At 40.9% G+C, this 19,284-nt stretch overlaps 1 protein-coding gene and 1 long non-coding RNA gene across 9 annotated transcripts in view; both read left to right on the forward strand.

Annotated features, from left to right (window-relative positions):
• Positions 1–19,284, forward strand: part of TJP1 (tight junction protein 1) — a 375,977-nt gene that overhangs the window by 188,001 nt on the left and 168,692 nt on the right. The window lies entirely within an intron of this gene.
• LOC131516152 (uncharacterized) overlaps positions 13,349–19,284 on the forward strand; it is a 51,488-nt gene continuing 45,552 nt past the window's right edge. Inside the window, exon 1 of the long non-coding RNA XR_009263917.1 lies at positions 13,349–14,582. This is a non-coding gene — a long non-coding RNA (uncharacterized LOC131516152). The remainder of the gene's footprint in view (positions 14,583–19,284) is intronic.

A 19,284-nucleotide genomic window follows, 5' to 3' on the forward strand; every position in this document is an offset into this window, starting at 1 on the left:
TATCCCAGCCCTTTGTGGAATATGAATCTGGATGATTCTAGAAACTCTGCTTCGACTGAGCTAAATGATGACTTAAAGAGTTAAGTTAGTTTCCCACTACTGCCTGCTGCAGCTTAACCCATACATGGGTTCCAGCTAAACCCCATGGCTGGCCCTGGAAGGGTTTAGCCACCCCCCATGCCTTGGGGGCCTGAGTTCTAATCTACAGACTCCAGTTTGGCACCATTGTACAGAGATATTGTATTTGCTAGAAAGGGGTGCTCGGCTCCCCTCAGAACTTTGTGTAAGCATGGTGTGCAAGCGGGAGGTGCCAGGGTGCAGGGTGAGTATCTTGAGAGCAGTAGTGGGTCTTCGCATGGTGGGAGACCAGTCTTAAAGCCAGAGCTGTTGAAGACCTAGGCACTGGGAAGGGCAACTTTGTTTTTGACTCCTAAGTATTTTGTTAAGAAATCGGTTTAAAAGCATTAGAATCTCCTTCTCTCTGGTTTATCATGTTGAAATATCGTTTAAAAAAGTATCCGGTATTTTCTTTTAAATGTTTAACACCTCCATAAGGCAATTGCTTGTTTTTGTTTGGGAATTAGTGAATCACTTTTCTGGTACCAGATAGCTGAAACCAGGTCTCTGAGGTTTAGAAGTGAGCAGATATCAGAGGAAGGGAGAGTCTGGAGTAGAGGGAAGAGGGGCCTGGAGAGGGCCAGCTCAGTGGGTTTGGCTCATATGGGTGCTGAGGTGCCTGCAGGGTAGAGAGAGGAAAACTTGAGAACAAAGGATGCTAAGGATAAACTTCGCTTTGCTCACTTTACCTTTGACCAGCTCCAACCATAAGGAAGCTATTAGATACTTGTTTTGAAGAATGTGGAATTAAATGTCCAAGTTCACAGTCTTCCCTGATGGAAATCTTCCTACTCTGGGATAACATTTTAACAGACAAGTCCCAAGAAACCTCCCTTTCTTCATCCTCAGGCAGAATTAAGGTTCCCCATGCCTACATCCCAGGGACAGCTCCATGCTAAGTCCTCTCTGGCCATCTGCAGCACCACCATCCTTGGGGTGGGCCTTCAGACACCCCAAGGATGATTAAGATGATGAGATTTACTCCTTTCTCCTTTAAAATAAATTAATTTAGCCAAGTAATTATTCTCTACCAAATCCGATGGGGTATACTGCAATGCACTGCAATGCCACTTTGGCACTGACCACCCAGAATTGGTGCAGACCCCACAAAGTTAGAGTACCTGGCTCCCAACATAACTGGTCCTTTCCTCAGATGCCAGCTATACTTTGGAGGTCCCAGGCCACCTGCACTCCTGACCAACTGGCTATAAATATGAGGGTTCTCATGGCCCCCTAGGGTTTCATAGCTTGCTAGAGCAACACACAGAACTCAGGAAAGCACTGTACTTACGATTCAAGTTTTACTATAAAAGATGCAAATCAGGAGGACTGCCGAATGAAGAGACCTATAGGGCGACCCCACATTGGGGTCTGGGAAGGAACACCGAGCTTCTTTGGCCTCTCCTGTTGCATCAGGGTGTGTGGCCATTGTGGCACAGTCATGTGTTCACCAGCTGCACTGAGCTTCAGTGTCCAAAGTTTGTATCAGGGCTTCATCACACAGGTGAGATTGATGAAGTCATAGGCCATGTGACTGAACTCAACCTCCAGCATCCCTCCCCTGGAGATGGGGTGGCTGAAATTCCCAACCTTCTCATCACAAGGTCAGTCTTCCTGGTGGCCAGCCCCTGTTCTGAAACTCTGTAGGGGACTACGATGAGTCCCCTCATTAACATAACAAAGACACTCCTATGATTCCAGAAAATCCAAGTGTTTTAGAAGCTCTGTGCTGGAAATCTCAAAGACAGGACAAATTCTTTATTACACTACAGTAATGTATTCATATAGTTTGCTAAGATAGTATTACAGGATTTAAATACCTTCAACTTTTAACTTTTTCAGGGTGCCTGACTGGCTCCATAGGGAGAGCATGCGATTCTTGATTTTGGGGTCTTGAGTTCAAGCCCCACTTTGGGTGTGGAGATTATAAATAATAAACTTAAAAAAAACTACTTTTAACTTTTTCTTTGGAATTTGCTTCCATATTGCTAAATAATATGCTTATTCTGATTTCTCTTGATTCCTCTGCCTTAGATATTTATTATCCATTGACTGTCTGAAAGATGGGGAAGTAGCCTCTTCACCCTGTGCTCTCCCTCCCTTCCACTTCCCTTCCACCCCAAATGCTGAGTTCATATATTGTAACTATATAAATATTGTTCACTGCTGGGCCAAGTAGTATTCTATGACCACTCTTTCTTGTACAAATTTTCATTTCTCTTGGACTTAAAAACTGCCTCATTTTGTAATTTGCTTAATTTTCTCTGCAGCTATTATTAATGTCTTCTTAAACTGAGAGAACTACAGAATACTTCCTTTAAAATTTTTTTTTATTTTAAAAATTTGAGTGGGGGGACACCTGGGTGGCTCAGTCGGTTAAGTGTCCAGCTTCGGCTCAGGTCATGATCTCAAGGTTCGTGGGTTTGGGCCCCGCATTGGGCTCTGTGCTGACAGCTCAGAGCCTGGAGCCTGCTTCAGATTCTGTGTCTCCTCCTCTCTCTGCCCCTCCTCTGCTCTCACCCTCACTCTCTCTCTCAAAAATAAATAAACATTAAAAAATTAAATGTATTTATTTATTTATTTTCTTCCAGATTTTATTTAAATTTGAATTAGTTAACATATAGTGTAATATCATTTTCAGGAGAAGACTACAGAATGCTTCTTAATGTGATTTTTCACGTCATCACAAAGCTGGTGTCTCTTTTTCCTGGAGGCCGCCTTGGAGCTGCGTGCCCCAGCTCTCGTCTGCAGGTCTTTGCCCAGCTGTGTCCCTTGCTTGTCCTTTTATGGTCATCCTCGGTATTTCCTTCACCTCTCCCATTTCTTGGCTCCAGGGAGGCCTCCTCCATTAAATGTCTGAGGAAGGGTGTATATCTGTTCATGATGCTTGTAGCTACAGGTGATAGCCAACTAAAAGTGACTTAAACAGAAAGGACATTTCTTATATCAGGTAAGTCTGGAATTAGGACGGTACGGAGTAGGTTAATGGTGTTTTCAAACTCAGATCCTTTTAAACTTCCAACTCTTTGAGTCGCCCGCCATGTGAGGATTTGGCCTTGTGGGCTAGCTGTGGCGTGGGTGCCTTGCTGCAGGTGTCGTATGCAGATAGCAGTTGTCTGGAAATGAAAAATGAGCCATTTTCTCTAGTGAGCCTCATCTGAATCGTTTCTTTAAAGCCTCCTTCCTAACTGCCTCATATCACATCTCAGGCCATGGTGAAGGGAATGGAACTACTGTAACTGGATTCTAATAAGGATTCACCCTTTTGGGGCTTATGCCCCACCTCCTTCAGAACAGGTGACAGATGATCACTTGGGGCACCGGGTGTCTCAGTCGGTTGAACGTCCGACTCTGGATTTCGGCTCAGGTCATGATCCCACTGTTATGGGACCGAGCCCCACATCGGGCTCGGTGCTGAGTTTGGAGGCTGCTTAAGATTCTCTCTCTCTCTGCCCCTTTCCCCCCATCACATCACACTCCCTGTCTCTAAAGTAAAAGAGAAAAAAACAGATGACCACTTAATAAATGAATAAAATTGGGGTTTTTCAGCAAGGAAGAAAGGGGATGGCTGTTGGGTTGGCCATTAACAGTGGCTGCTATGGTGCAAGGGAGTTAACAATGTCTGAGACCATCTATATGTCACCTGCCCACTAGATAGTTTCATTGAGTATAGTATTCTAGATGGAACATTAGTTCCTCCTCATTTTGCAGGCAACACTTCCTATCCTGGTTTCCAGTATTGTCACTGAATCCAGTGGCATTCTGATCTCCTATCCTTTATATGTTCCTGTTCCTCCCTTCTCTTTGGAAAAATTCAGGAAACTCTCTTTATCCCAGGTGTCCTGATGCTATGACGTCTTTTTTTTAATGCTGATGGGCACTTGGAACTAGATAATGCCTTCCAAATTTGGGGAAATTGTTTAGCGGTATTTTCTTTCTCTCTTGTTGGGCCCCTTGGACTGATCTTTTAATTCCCTTTTCTTTTTAATCTTCTATTTCCCACCTCTTTATCCTTTTGTTTTTTCTTGCTATATGAGAAAATTTCTCAATTTTATCTTCCAAATTGCCATTTTTCCCCTGTTCTCCCATATTTTTAATTTTTTTTTTTTTTAATTTTTTTTTTTTTCAACGTTTTTTATTTATTTTTGGGACAGAGAGAGACAGAGCATGAACGGGGGAGGGGCAGAGAGAGAGAGGGGGAGACACAGAATCGGAAACAGGCTCCAGGCTCCGAGCCATCAGCCCAGAGCCTGACGCGGGGCTCGAACTCACGGACCGCGAGATCGTGACCTGGCTGAAGTCGGACGCTTAACCGACTGCGCCACCCAGGCGCCCCATATTTTTTAATTTTTAAGAGAACTTTTGTTCTAGGGATTTTTTTTTTTTAAGATCAGTAAATGACAAGAGGAACAAATGGGTGATATGATGTGATGGGTGAAAATTCCAGGAAACTTTATTACACAAGCAAGGGAATTAGAGGTGGTTCATGTGAAATGAATTTCAGCATCCCTGAATAGGTAGGCAAGTTGCTTAGTAAAAGAAAAGGAAGTAGAAGGAACCTGTAGGGATATTGGGATGAATGGAGAAGTTACAAAGGCCATGAACAGGAGTGTGATGGATAAATGCAAACAACAAAACAGGTGGCATCGAGAGGTTCATTAAAGCAGTTTGTTATTTTTTTGTCTCACATTAATGTTCTTTGGTTTTTCAGATCCCTACATTTGTTATTACTTTTATTTTTTATTTATTTTTTAATGTTTATTTTTGAGACAGAGAGAGACAGAGCATGAACGGGGGAGGGTCAGAGAGAGAGGGAGACACAGAATCTGAAGCAGGCTCCAGGCTCGGAGCTGTCAGCACAGAGCCCAACGCGGGGCTCGAACTCATGGACCGTGAGATCATGACCTGAGCCGAAGTCGGACACCCAACCGACTGAGCCACCCAGGTGCCCCTTGTTATTACTTTTAAATGACATTAACTCTTTATTCCTGATTATGAAACAACCCACTAGTTTATTGTAGAGATCTTGAATCTAAAAAATCACAAAGAGAAACATAAAAATTGTGTATAGTTCCCCCCCACTTGGAGATAACAATTATTAATATTTTAGTGTTTTCGGTGGTATATCTAATAATACATGAATATCCTGTATGTTGCTATATAATATTTAAAAACAAAATTAGAATCACACGATAGGTCATTTTTTATTCTTTGCTTTTACCCGTTAATAGTATATCACATCTCTTGAGTATTCTTGATGTCAGATTTTTTTGGAGATCGTTTTTTTCTTTTGAATTCTTTTTAAATTAATAGACTTTATTTTTTAGAGCAGTTTTTAGGTTCACAGAAAAGTTGAGCAGAATGCACAGGGGGTTCCCATGGACTCTGGTCCAGAGACCTGTTCCAGAGACCCACAGTCCTTTTACACTCATAGCCTCCCCGACTATCACCACCTGTACCTGGGCAGTGTGTTTGCTACAACAGACAAATCTACAGCGACACATTATCACCCAGAGTCCATAGTTTATATTAAGGTTCCCTCTTGGAGCTGTGCATTCTGTGGGTTTGGACAAATGTATAATGACATGTATCGGCTGTTACAGTACCAAGCAGAATGGTTGATCATTCTAAAATGCCCTGTGCTCTAGCTGTTAATCCTTTCCCACATCCCCATGAACCCATGCAACTATCTTTATAGTTATTACTGTCTATATAGTTTTGCCTTTTCCAGAACGTCATATACTTGGAATCGTACAGCATGTAGCCTTTACAATACTGGCTTCTTTCACTTAGTAATACACATTTAAGTTTCCTCCATGCCTTTATATGGCTTTACAGTTCATTTCTTTTTATCACAGGCTAATATTCCAGTGTATGGATGTACCACAGTTTATTTACCCATTCACCTGTTGAAGGACATCTTGGTTGCTTCCTGGTGTTGGCAATTATGAATAAAGCTATTAAAACATACGTGTCAGGATTTTTTTATGTTTATTTTTGAGAGAGAGAGAGAGTATATCAGGGGAGAGTCAAGAAAGAGAGGGAGACACAGATTATGAAGCAGGCTCCAGGTTCCAAGCTGTCAGCACAGAGCCCGATGCGGTGCTCAAACTCATGAGCCACCCAGGTGCCCCTGGTAAGTCTTCTAAAATCATCTTTTTAAAATCTTGTATGTTAACTTCGGCTTCTGCCAGCTGGGTATTTGGGTATGCAGGTATGCGAGTATTCGAGTGACTGCTTCCCACATTATTGATAACACCGTATGTTACTGTATTCGTTTCCCAGGGCTGCTGTAACAAATAACCTCAGTGGCTGAAAACTACAAATTTATTCTCTCACAGTAATGCAGACTGGAAGTCTGAAATCAGGTGTCAGCAGGCCGGCTGGGTTCCTTCCAAAGACTCTAGGGGGGTATTCTTCCTTGTTTCTTCTTAGCTTCTGGTGGCTTCTGGCAATCTTTGGTGTTCCTTGACTTCTAGCTGCATCAAGTCTCATCTCGCCTTTGTCATCACATTGCCTTCTAACCCACCTGTGTATCTTTGTGTGCTCCGTCCTCTTATGAGGATGCTGGTCTTTGGATTTAGGGTCACTTTAATCCAGTATGACCTCATCTTAACTAATTATATGTGCAAAGACACTATTTCCAAATTAGGTCACATTCTGAAGTTGCTGGTGGGGCAGGAGTTTTGGAGGATACAATTCAACTCACTACAGTTATCTTCAAAAAAATTTTTTTCTAATCAGAGTGGAGTGGGGACATCCTATTTTTGTCTTCATTTCTGTAATTACTAGTGATGTCGAAATCTTTTGATAGGGTCATTTGTATATGTTTCTTGTTTTGTAAATTGTTGGTAGCCCTCACCTGTTTTTCATTTGAATGGTTTATCCTAACTCCTCAAGCTATCTAATAGGAATTTATTTTTATTTACAAAAAGAGGTGAGAGCTGTTGCCTTCCTCTGGCACCTGGCACGCTCCCTCTAATTGTGTACCAAATCTGGTCACCCCTCTGCCTCCTCCACTGCCTGCAAGGTCTGAGCCACTCTTGTTTCCCACAAGAATCACTGTAGGACCCTTGCCTGACTCCACCCAGTCTGATCTCCACACAGCCACCAGAACAGTCCTTTTCAAATGTAAATCAGACCCTGTCAATCCTCTGCTCACACCCTTCAATGGCTTCAGCTCACAAATGGAACAAAAGCCCAAGCCCTAACTGCCCTAATCATGGCCTGCAGGTCCTGTGTGATAGGCAGCCTCTTCCTGGTCCTTTCCATCCACTCCCCCCAGCCTCCCTCCCTCCTGTTTATCCAAACGCATCTACTGATCCAGACTTCAGGCACTGAAGCCTCCAAGGAGTTCAACTTTGCTGAAATCTGCTCTAGTTATTTTAGGCCTCACACCCAGCAGTAAGAAGTCAAATAACTGATAATAGAGCTGTCCCCAGGTGCTTCTGTTTCCCTACTCTGCCGCTAGTTTTGTGTAAGCCTGGGATTTTGTCTTCAGGTTACCTGTTACAAAAGCATGTGTTTATTTGGTTCCCATGAAAGAATTTCCCATTGCTAGGATCCAGTTAGATTGCTGCCTTACACAGATGTTCGGCTCTGATTTCTGAAGGAGAAAGGACAAATCTCTTGAAGACTGTAAAAGGATATTTTCTGATTTTACATTTTAAATATTTTTGAAAACTTGGTAAGATTAAACACATAATATTGAACAGTTACTAATTTCTCAGTGACTAAGGCTTTAATCTCTATCTGCTCTTTTACCAAATGGCAAGGAGATCCTTCTAGATAAAAATACTTACCATGCTATTAGAAGTACATTTGATCCTGGAATAAAACTAAATATTACATTTATGGCATGCTCGGTTTATGCCGTTGTAAAATATTCATCTCGAGCTTTATATAGAACAGATGATACATAGATCAGTTAGAAAGTTTTGCTTCATTCAGCCTCACCCCTGTATGGAGATGGGAGATGGGTGAGAAATGTGTGAAAGGGGCCTGGTAGATGTATTTGTGAACAACCTAGCCTTTACAGAGGCTGGGCTCGCCTGTAAATCACTTAGGTCAAAACCTGGCCTGTTAGAAAAGATACTTTTCATAAATGAGGTTCACAGTTGTGTTGTTTTTCCTCAGAAGCAAATAGCACATGACAACTGAGATGTTAACTTGCTAAATTGTTGGTTTCTACATCTCTGGTTCTTACTAGTTTCCTCTGACTCAAACTACTCCTTTAGGGGGGAGGGAAAGTGGTACCTCCGAGCAGTTTATTAAGTAAGAAATTCTGTCTTAACTGGTTCATGGCAAAAAAATGAACATTAATAAAGACTAATTTCTGTGTTCCTGATCCTTTCTTAAAGGTGTTTGTAAATAGGACTAGGACTCTATTCCCATAAACCTAAATCAGTGTTATGACTGGAGAGGAAGTTTCTTTTAAAACTTAAGCCTGACCCTTGATTGTTTTCCATGTAGTTAACTGAGTTCATCTTATCCTTAGTTAAGTAAAGATTTCTTCCTCCCTGAGTACTGCAGTTAGAATAAAAAACAAACTAATAACACTATTAGTTTATATTTTCTCTGGCTGTGGAATCTATAACTTTCAAATAACCAGGAAGCAGAAAAAATAGTGTTGCATTTTTTCAGTGGAAAGGTTTTAAACATTGCACTTCCTTATGGGCTATTTCTGTTTGTTTTCCATTTTCCAATTTTTAAAAGATGTTTATTTATTTATTTGGGTGGGGAGTGGCAGGGGCACAGAGAGAAGGAGAGAGAATCCCAAGCAGGCTCTGGTGACAAGGGGCTGGATCCCACCAACAATGAGATCATGGTTGAAATCAAGAGTCAGACGTTTAACTGACTGAGCCACCCAGGCGCCCCTCCAATTTTCTTATAAGATAAAACTTCAGAGATCTTTATGATTCAAGTTAAAGAAACAAATGTGACACTGTCAATAATTTCATTTAATATCTGGATTTTTTTCCTATTTGTCTTCTGACTTTGGGAAATAAAGTGGTGTTCGGAATTGACATGAACTAGGGTAATGCAGAAATTAGGGGCTTATTTTCGCATATTATTTAAAAATTTTTGTAGTTTTAAAAATTTTCCCCTTACTAAGAAAAAGCAAATGAAATACAGAATTATTGAGACTCTTAAAAACTGAGAACAAACTGAGGGTTGATGGGGGGGTGGGAGGGAGGGTAGGGTAGGTGATGGGCATTGAAGAGGGCATCTTTTGGGATGAGCACTGGGTGTTGTATGGAAACCAATTTGACAATAAATTTCATATATTAAAAAAAAAGAAATACAGAATTATAGGCTGGTACTAAATATGTGTATGGTATAAAAAGATCTGGCTCATGATTGACCAGTAAGCAAACATGTCACCAATTTAGTAATGTTATTCAGTGATACCTATTCACTGCAGACGATCAGAATGCCCCAGAGGGTTCTGTGATTCTTGGAATCTAGGAAAGAGTAAGCCTAAGGGCATGGATTAGGGATCAGGCAGCTGTAGGCTTCTGTAGTGTTTTGCTTTGGAGGTTTGTAATGCAGTTACACTGCTGATTAGCATAGACTGAAGCAGGTTATAATTGTGAAGGCAAGAGCAGTCAAACCAAATAACAACTTTGTAGTCAAGGAACATTCAGAAGGACTGCACTGCAGTCGTCAGAGACCCACATCTCAGTGTTGTGGTTCACAGAGGACACACTGTCTCTGTTTTCAGTAGTAGATGGTCATTATTCAACGTGGGGCAAAATTCTTTCAACATCCTGTCCTTCTCTGTAACCTTTCCCCCAGCTGTAATTCTCCTAGGTTCTTCTCTTGTGAAGGCCACCCCTTACTCTGCTGTCACCTACTCCAGGAAGCCCTCTTAGACTTCTCCCATCAGAGTCAGTCACAGCCTTTCTGCCTGACTTTCATGTCTTATGTGCTTTCCTGTGACTGCTGTTGAGCCTTGAAGTACAGAGGAATATTTCTTTCTCTCACCAGGTTGTGAACTCCTCCTGGAGGGTGGATTCCACATTTTACCCCATTTGTAGCTCTAAACTTAGCAGAGTCAGAGCCAGGCACAAAGTATACATTCAGTAGGGTGTGCTGATTTGAAACCAAATGTAACTTGAGAGCTCCTGTACCAGGCACTGGGCTGTGTGCTTGCATATAATCATTACTTATCTGATCCTCAGAGGCGGAAGTTGTCCCACATATGGTGTAGGCAGTAAGTAGAATTTGAATCCCATCTGACTCTCCTACCTTACCACCTCATTAAATGATGGGGCCTGCAACATAATAACGTGGCTAAAGACTTGAAGGTTATTGGTAATAAAGGCCATTTTGTACTAAAGGCTACTAAAAAAAAAAAAAAAAAAGAGGCCCCAAATTCTGTCTTTGACTTTATTTTGAAGGGTTTTGCATGGTAGCCTCTTGTCTTCTGGACTAGACCATTGTGTATATAGTTGCCAGTTTTGCCAAATTACCTGTGGTGATTATCCTGGAATATAGAAATTAAAAGTGGATCACACTGGTAGAGGGTATCTCTTTAACCAGAGTCTCCTCTTTCCGCCTGCACCCATTTATCATAGCTAATCCACACTCTAAATATGGATCAGAATGAACATGTCTATAGTATATTTTGTAATGAGTATGTTATATAAAACTTTTATTTTTCTGAGATCATGGGTCAGTAAATTTTTGTGAATATCAAATAGCAATTATTTTAGGTTTTGTGGACCATGTATGGTCTCTGTTGCTTCTCTTCCTCCTCTTCTGTCTGTCTCCTCCTCCTGCTCCCGCTTCTCCTCCTTCTTCATTAAACCCTTTTAAAAAGTAAGTAAAAAAAAATTCTTAGCTCTGGCTCACAGATTGTAGTTTGCTGACATTGTTTCTAGATTAAATGAGCACTTTAATTCATTTATTATCTCTTTTTAAAAAATGTTTATATGCTTATTTTTTAAAGAGAGAGAGAGAGAGAGAGAGAGAGAGAGAATCTTGAGCAGGCTCCACACCACCAGCAAAGAGCCCAATGCAGGGCTTGAACTCATAAATCATGAGATCATGACCTGAGCCAAAATCAAGAGTCAGACACTTAACCAACTGAGCCACCCAGGCACCCCTATTTATCATCTCTTAAAGGATATGAGGAAAGATAAAAATGGATCATAGAAAAATAACAAACAATAAAAATTATTCACAGTTTTAAAAAACTGGTGTTGTTTCACAGAGTAGGTTAAATATTTGATTGCTATTTTTTTATAACCATTCTGTTGAGATTATTATTCACATTTACCCATTTAAAGTAAACATTTTAGTGGGTTTTTTTAAAAGATTTATTTATTTTTGAGAGAGAGAGAGAGCATAAGCGGGGAAGGGGTAGAGAGAGAGGGGGACAGAAGATCTGAAGCAGACTTTACTCTGACAGCAGCGAGCCTGATACAGGGATCAAACTCATGAACCGTGAGATCGTGACCTGAGCCGAAGTTGGACGCTCAGCGGACTGAGCCACCCAGGCGCCCTTCAGTGGTTTTTAATATATTAACAGAGTTGTGCAGCTATCACCACAGTCTAATTTTAAAACTTAATCACCTCAGAAAGAAACCCTGGACCCACTGGCAGTCACTCCCTGTTCCCCATCCTAATCCCCACCCCAGCCCTAGAGAACCACTAATCTGCTTTCTGTCTCTATAGATTTGCCTGTTCTGGGTGTTTCATTACAATGGAATAATATAATATGTGGTCTTTTGTGATTGGCTTCTTTCATTTAGCATACATTTTTCAAGGTTCAGTCCTATTGTAGCATGTATTAGTACTTCATTCCTTTCTATTGACTGATTATATTTCATCCTGTGGAGATGCCACATTTTATTTATTTGTTTATCAGTTGACAGACATTTGGGCTGTCCCATTTTTTGGCTATTATGAATAATGTTGCTGTGAACACTTGTGTATGGATATATGTTTTCATTTCTCTTGAATATAAATCTAGGAGTGGAATTGCCAAGTCATATGGCAGTTCTGTGTTTAAGTGTTTGAGGAAATGCTAAACTGTCTTCCACAGCAGATGCGCCATTTTACATTCCCACCAAGCAATGCATGAGGGTTCAATTTTTTTCACCTCCTCCCCAACACTTTTTATTGCTTGTCTTTTATTTTATAACCATTCTGGTGGCTGTGAAATGATCTTCCATTGTGGTTTTGATTTGCATCTCCTAGATGATTAATGTTGTTGCGCATCCTTTCATGTGCTTGTGGCCATTTGGGTATTTTCTTTAGAGAAATATTCAAACCCAGTTTTTCAATTGGGTTATTTGTCTTTTTATTATTGAGCTATAAAAGTTATTTCTATGTTCTGGATAGAAGTCTTTTATTAGATATATGTAGATATTTTCTCCCATTCTGTAGATTTTCTTTTACTTTATTGATGCTGTCTCTTGAAACATAAATTTTTATAAGTTTTATGAGATTCAGTTTGTTTGCTCTTTCTTTTGTTACTTGTCCTCTTGGTGTCATATCTGAGAAACCATTGCCTACTCTGAGGTCACGAAGATTCACTCCTTTGTTTTCTTCTAAGAGGTTTATAGTTTAAGCTCCTACATTGCAGTGAGCGGTCTATTTGGAGTTAACTTTTTGTGTAGAGTGTGAGATACGGGTTTCCAAATTCATTCTTTTGCTTGTGGGTATCCAGTTGTCCCAGCACTAGTGGTTGAAAAGAATTTCATTTTCCCTATTATATTGTCCAACACCTTTGTTGAAAATCAGTTGATTGTAAATATGTCAATATAAGGGTTTATCTTTGGACACTAACTTCCATTCTGTTCATATATATGCCTGTATTTATGTCAGTACCACACAATCTTGGAAACTTTGAAGTTGGGAAGTGTGAGTTCTCCCACTTATTCTTTCTCAAGATTGTTTTGGCAGTTTGGGTCCATTGTGTGTCCATATGCATTTAGGAAGAGCTTGCCAATTTCTTTTTTAAAAGGCAGTTGAGACTTTGATAGGGATTGCGTTGAATCTGTACATTTGTAGAGTGTTACTAACTTAATGATATTAGGTCTTCCAGTCCTTGAACATGGTATGTCTTCCTTTTATTAGGTCTTCTTTAATTTCTTTCAGTGATGTTTTATTGTTTTCAGGGTACAAGTCTTGCATTTGGCTTTGTTAAATTTATTCCTAAGTATCTTTTTTATGCTGTTATAAATGGAATTATTTCTTATTGACTATTTAAAAAAATTTTTTTAACGTTTATTTATTTTTGAGACAGAGAGAGAGAGAGAGAGCATGAACAGGGGAGGGTCAGAGAAAGAGGGAGACACAGAATCTGAAACAGGCTCCAGGCTCTGAGCTGTCAGCACAGAGCCCGACGTGGGGCTCAAACCCACGGACTGCGAGATCATGACCTGAGCCGAAGTCGGACGCTTAACCGACTGAGCCACCCAGGTGCCCCTTATTGACTATTTTTAAGTATATAAAGTGTTAACAGATTTTTGTACCTGTTAGAGAAATACAGATTTTTTTTTCTTCCAGTTCATAAAGGACAAAATACAAGGGAATGGAGTTTAGCTGGAAATGAGGAAGTACTTCCTGAGAATTAAGATTAAGGGAGCCTCTGGAGTTTCAGTGTATGGTTAAGAAGAGAATAGACTGGAATGCAGAGGAATCAGCTGAATCTTCACATTTTCTTTTCAATTCACTTAAATTAGGCTCTTACCTCCACTCCTTCCTTGAAACTACTCTCCTGGAAGTCACCAGTGATCTTCATGTTGCCAAATCCACAGTCCTGTTGGTCAGGTTGTTCAGTTCACTATCATCCTGCTTGACCATCCTCATGAGCTTCATCAGCACAAACAAAACTCCCTTCTGGGACATATTCCTAAAACTCTACAGTCCTCTGGTTCTCCTTCTATCCCACTGTGGCTCCTTTTTCATCTTCCAACATCTTAATTTGGGTCTAGGATTTCATTTTTCTATCTGTACTCATTTCCTTATTGACTTTATCCAACCTCATGGCTACCAGATACCATCTAAATGCTGTTGACCCTCAAATTCACATCTCTAATATAGACCTCTGCCTTGAGTTTCAGCATTATACGTGTCTAAAACCAAGCTCTTGATCTTCCTCCTACCCCATATCTGTTCTGCCACCCCAGTCTTTCTTATCTTAGTTAATGGTAACCTCATCCTTTTACTTGCTCAGGTGAGAAACCTTGGGATCATCCTTGATTACTTCCTCTCATGCTCTGCTTATATCCCGCTCATCATCAAATCTCACCTTGGCCACACCTTTGGAACAGATCCAGTATATATGACTGCTTCTTACCGCCTACATTTACCACCCCAATCTAAACTGTCGTCATCTCTTTCCTGGTTTGTTGCAATAGCTTCTTAGTAGCTTCTTCCTTTCACTCTTACCCCTCCTACAGCCTATTCCCAGCACTTTCTTCAAAGAACCCGAAGGATCCTGTTGAAAGGTAAGCTGTGTTATGTCTCTCCTCTGCCCAGAACTCTGCCAGGGCTCCCATCTCACTCAGAGGAAAAGCCAAAGTCCTTATCATGGCCTAGAAAGCCCCTTACCTGTCTTTTCCCATCATTTCCTTCTCTTCCCCTGGGTAACTACTCTAGCCACACTGACAGTCCTGACTCACTGGTGCAAGCTGCTCCATTTGTCTAGACAGCAGCATGGTTCCTCTCCCACAACTTTGCGTCACCTTTGTCTGAAACTGTTAAAATTGCATTTCTTATCCCCTCTGAGTTTCCTCCTTTCCCTTTTTTTTTTCCTCACAGCACCTACCACCATTAAATCCACATTTTTACTTATTTGTTGATCATGTTTTCCCTATAAAGATATAAGCGTCACAAGAGCAGGAATATTTGCCTGTTTAACTGCTGTATCCTTAGTACCTATAACAGAGTCTGGCACAGAACAGAAGGTTAATAAATAAATTTTTAATCAACGAATCAGCTAGTCCAGCTTCCTGCTAGTAGATGAGTATTTGTTGGTTTTGTTTTTTGTTTTTTCTTTTGGAAGATCCTCTTAGCTATATGTATGTATAAGCTCTTAATGGGCCTTCCAGTGGCTTTAAACCTCACAGCAAACCTGTGGTGATGTAGACATCATTATTTCCATTTTACTGAAGAAGAAGGTGCAGGTCAGAGGGTTTTCACAGGTTGACCATGATTACACTTCTGGTCAGATGGGCCTTGAGTCCCTATCAGGTGGCCTCCAGCACACTGGTGCCTGTCCCAGGGGGTGCCCTCACAGTTGGCAGGGTAAGGAGGGCCAGCAAAAGTTCCCAAAGACAATAGTGAGGAAGCAAATGAAGTAAGGAGCTAGATTGGAGAGTAACTTAGCATCATGATTGAAGGGAATACATTGAGTTGTCTTTTTTTTTTAATTTTTTTTTTAGAGAAAGAAAGTGTGACATGGGGAGAGGCAGAGAGAGCAGGAGAGAGAGAATTCTAAGTAGGCTCCGCACTGACAACACCACCTGATGCAGGGCTCGAAACCATGAGCCATGAGATCGTGACCTGAGCCAAAGTCGGTTGTTTAACCAACTAAGCCACCCAGGGGCCCTGACTTGTCTTAATAATTGAGAACAGAGAAGGTGACAAGACTAAGTTGCAATATAAAAGGAATGATTAAAGTAGAAGACATAAAATAAGGATTTGTAACTTTTCTGTCCATGTGTAATTAAAAACAGAAGAGACCTTCACTTCCTCATGCTGGTAGAGGGCCATTTTTCCTTAACGGTTGGGAACATGATGGCTTTTGGGGCTCCTTTCTTTAGGTCATTTTCTGTCTCATGAGACATTGGCTTCATGTTTTCAGGGCTGCTGATTAAGTGTACAAAATAACGCATAGAGGCTTAATAGAATCAGTATCATCCCAGTAATGCTTTACATTTCCGTCCCACAGACCAACCCTAACACTTGTCTTTGTCCTTCCTTTTTCTATACATACTTCGTTTCAACCAACTGTTCTAGCTGAAACCTAATCAAAATAAACCAAAATATTCAAGTATATCTTGTTTTCATATAGTTAATGAACATGTCATCTATTCATCATTTTCTCACTTCAAGAGAATTGGGGGTGCAAATAATTCTTTCAGTTTGAGATGATATTGGCATTATGTAACAAATAATGCTGTATTTCTTTTATCGGATAGATATTGTCTGAAACATTATGAGACATAATTAAATATAACTATTCATTGAAATTAAAGAAATTTTTGCTTGTAAAAAATATTTGAAGGGGTTCTGGTTAGGTGTTCCCTGTGTTCAGATCCCTTCATGTACATACGTTTACAAATTTAGAATCTTTTCTGACCAACCATCCATGGAGTGTGTGGACAGAGTACATCTTTCATTATGTGTCCCACAAGTGACATCATTTCTATTCATCTGGCCCCAGACACAATGTTAATGAAGCTACCAGTGAAAAACTTGCTTCTCAAGACATGATCAGATAGGATTCCTTCCCCCTCTTCCCCTTTTGCAAAAAATCTACCTGTTACATAAATGTTGCTTCATAGAATCTGTTAAAAGTGAGAGGAAAATTGATGGGAGTGGAGCAGAGGATGACTTTATGACTTTTCTTTCACAAGGGAACAAGTATAATAAATCTGTTACTTCAGAAGCTTCTGTTTTATACTCCACTTCACAAAATGGGGAGAACAGAAAACTAAAATACTGTTCAGAGAATCCTCTTTTCTCAGTAGTTCGCTACAGAGTAAGTGAGTGAACAGAGTGAACAGTAAGTTCATTACTGTTGTAAATTGTAACTACAACAAAAAGTTGATGGCCAAAAGGATCTGAGCCAAGAATTTCTGATTTTCAACTCTGGTCACAAAATCTCTGAATTGGAGATCTGGACCATAAAGATCTGATTTGATCCCTTCCAGGATTTTCCCAACATGGAGACAAACACTGTTTTCAGTGGTCCTCATACCTGTTAGCATTTAGTCCTCACCATCAATCTGGATGCCGACTCACACCCGTGCATAGGAGGACTGAAGCCCAGGGATGGTTTCAAGTTGATGAGTAGAGGATGTAGGATTTGAACTGCAGGCTCTTGACGTCAGGTGTGCATAGGGCCACAAAGCATTGTGGGAATAGATGCTGTCCCTAGGATGACATGGATCCTGCACCAAAGCACACCGTGTGGAGGTAGAGCTTGGGTTGGAGGCTAGCATGCTCTCAGTCCCTGCCCCAGTGTGGCACCTCTGTGCAGGGCACACATTGACCCAAGTCTGAAGCATAGGCTTCAGCAGTGCTACTGTAGAATAAGCAGACATTTTCCCTGGCAGGATCTGTCCTTATTCATAGCTTTTGCACTCTTCTGTTGCATTGATTTTCTCACGATTCTGCTTTTTTGACAGCAGACGAGGGAGCAGTAAAAGAATTCTCTTTCCTCTGTTAGCAGTTGTGTAGAGATTTGCTACCACATCAGGTTCTCTGTGAAGGACTAAGAGGGGCCCAATAATTTTCAACATATTTTGTATTGAACATAATATATATATATATTATTCCTTTCACAACAGAACATTTGCCCGACAATCTGTCCTAGAATTTTGTTAGGGATCGATGCCATATTTACCAGTTTATAATTTTCAGAATCTTACTCATTGCTCTTTTCTAAAAACTGGGGAAATATTCCTCTGGTTTCTATGACCTAACAGCTATCCATTTTTTCCCACTTAGGAACCCACACCAACAATCGCTCCACAGAAACATATGTAATTGCTTTTCATTGCAGTGGGAGTAATTCACTTGGGCCTTGAAGTTGTTAAGAATACCCTTCTTTATCTCCAGCTTTTCTAGTTTGAAGATCTTGCTGAAGGTGTTACAAATTAAGCAAAATAGTGAAGTGGCTCTACTTCTGTTTTCTTAGTCTGTTTCCGCTTAACTCTCGCTTTGCTTCAGATGGCTCCTAACAATCATTTCATTTTAAAAGATATGAGAAAAATCTCATTTCCCTGGCAGCAGGATCCTCTCAGTAGACCCAGTTTTGTTGGGCATTTTCACTCAGAGTGGTAGACTCAACATGGGTGAGGCTGCACGGCCACTGTCTGGCCCACTGTGGAACTTCTGTTTTGCTGAGTGGGGTGGGGCCCTGGAGGGTCAGAACTGTATCTGAAGAGAGGAGAAAAGAGAGATTAATGAAGCTGCAGAGAGGGAGGTTGTGAGCAGAAAAGAGGAGATATTTAATGGAAGATAGTATTTTTTTTCCTCTGTGGTATATACCATATATGGTATATGATTTCCTCCTGAAATCTTTAATAAGACGACTATGCCTTGATAATGCCGTGACATCAGCTTTCTCTGGAGGATGGGACGAATTATTTACTAAGTGTGACCTCACAGGGGGAGAGGGCTGAGGAGGGGACTGCCCTGCCATTCACAGGAAAGTCTCCCATAGGTGTGGCTTCCAGAGCCTGGGGAATGAGTAAATGATAAGTTGTAATATCCAGGAGGGCCTACTGTCCTTACAAAGAACTGTTGTAGTTACTTGTGTTTAAAAATAATATCCAGTTTATGGAAGTTACACTTTTTAAAAGCCAGTTTTCCTTTTCAATTTACAAAACTTACTGTTCCATTAATGAATGTAGTTATTTTGTATAAAATAAGATGGATTGTTGAATAATTTTAGTTCATTGGGTTTCCACCAAACATTTCAAACTATATTTACAGGTATAGTATATTTTGTTTTTAAGCATTGAAAATGTCTGAGAGGCAGCCGTGCAGGAGAATTAGGTAAGAGGTGGCAGTGTCTGGCCCTGTGGAGCAGGCTCAGCCTGGAGGGGCCCCACATGACCAGGGTGTCAGGCAGCAGTGTGGGCACCCCCGCTCCCCCACATCCCATCCATCCATCATTGCAAGCTGCACTTCTGCCTTGTCCAAAACTTCTGGTGTTTTCCACTCCCTGCTCCTCCCTGCCCTCAGCCCCAGGTCCTCCTGAACCAGTGTGGATCACAGCTCAGCCTCCCCTATAGACTCCAGGCCTCCAGACCCCAAAGTGGCCTCGAGTGGATCCTGTCCCTCCCTCTGGAACTTCTCTCTAGTGCCCCTGTCACTCTCAGCCATGGATGTATCTCACCCTCCCACCAGGAAAAGCAAAAGTGATGCAATCTAACCAATATATGCAATTATTTATTTATAAATTATTACATATGC

This window comes from Neofelis nebulosa, chromosome 7, assembly GCF_028018385.1.
Source record: "Neofelis nebulosa isolate mNeoNeb1 chromosome 7, mNeoNeb1.pri, whole genome shotgun sequence".
In the NCBI taxonomy this organism is placed as follows: domain Eukaryota; kingdom Metazoa; phylum Chordata; class Mammalia; order Carnivora; family Felidae; genus Neofelis; species Neofelis nebulosa.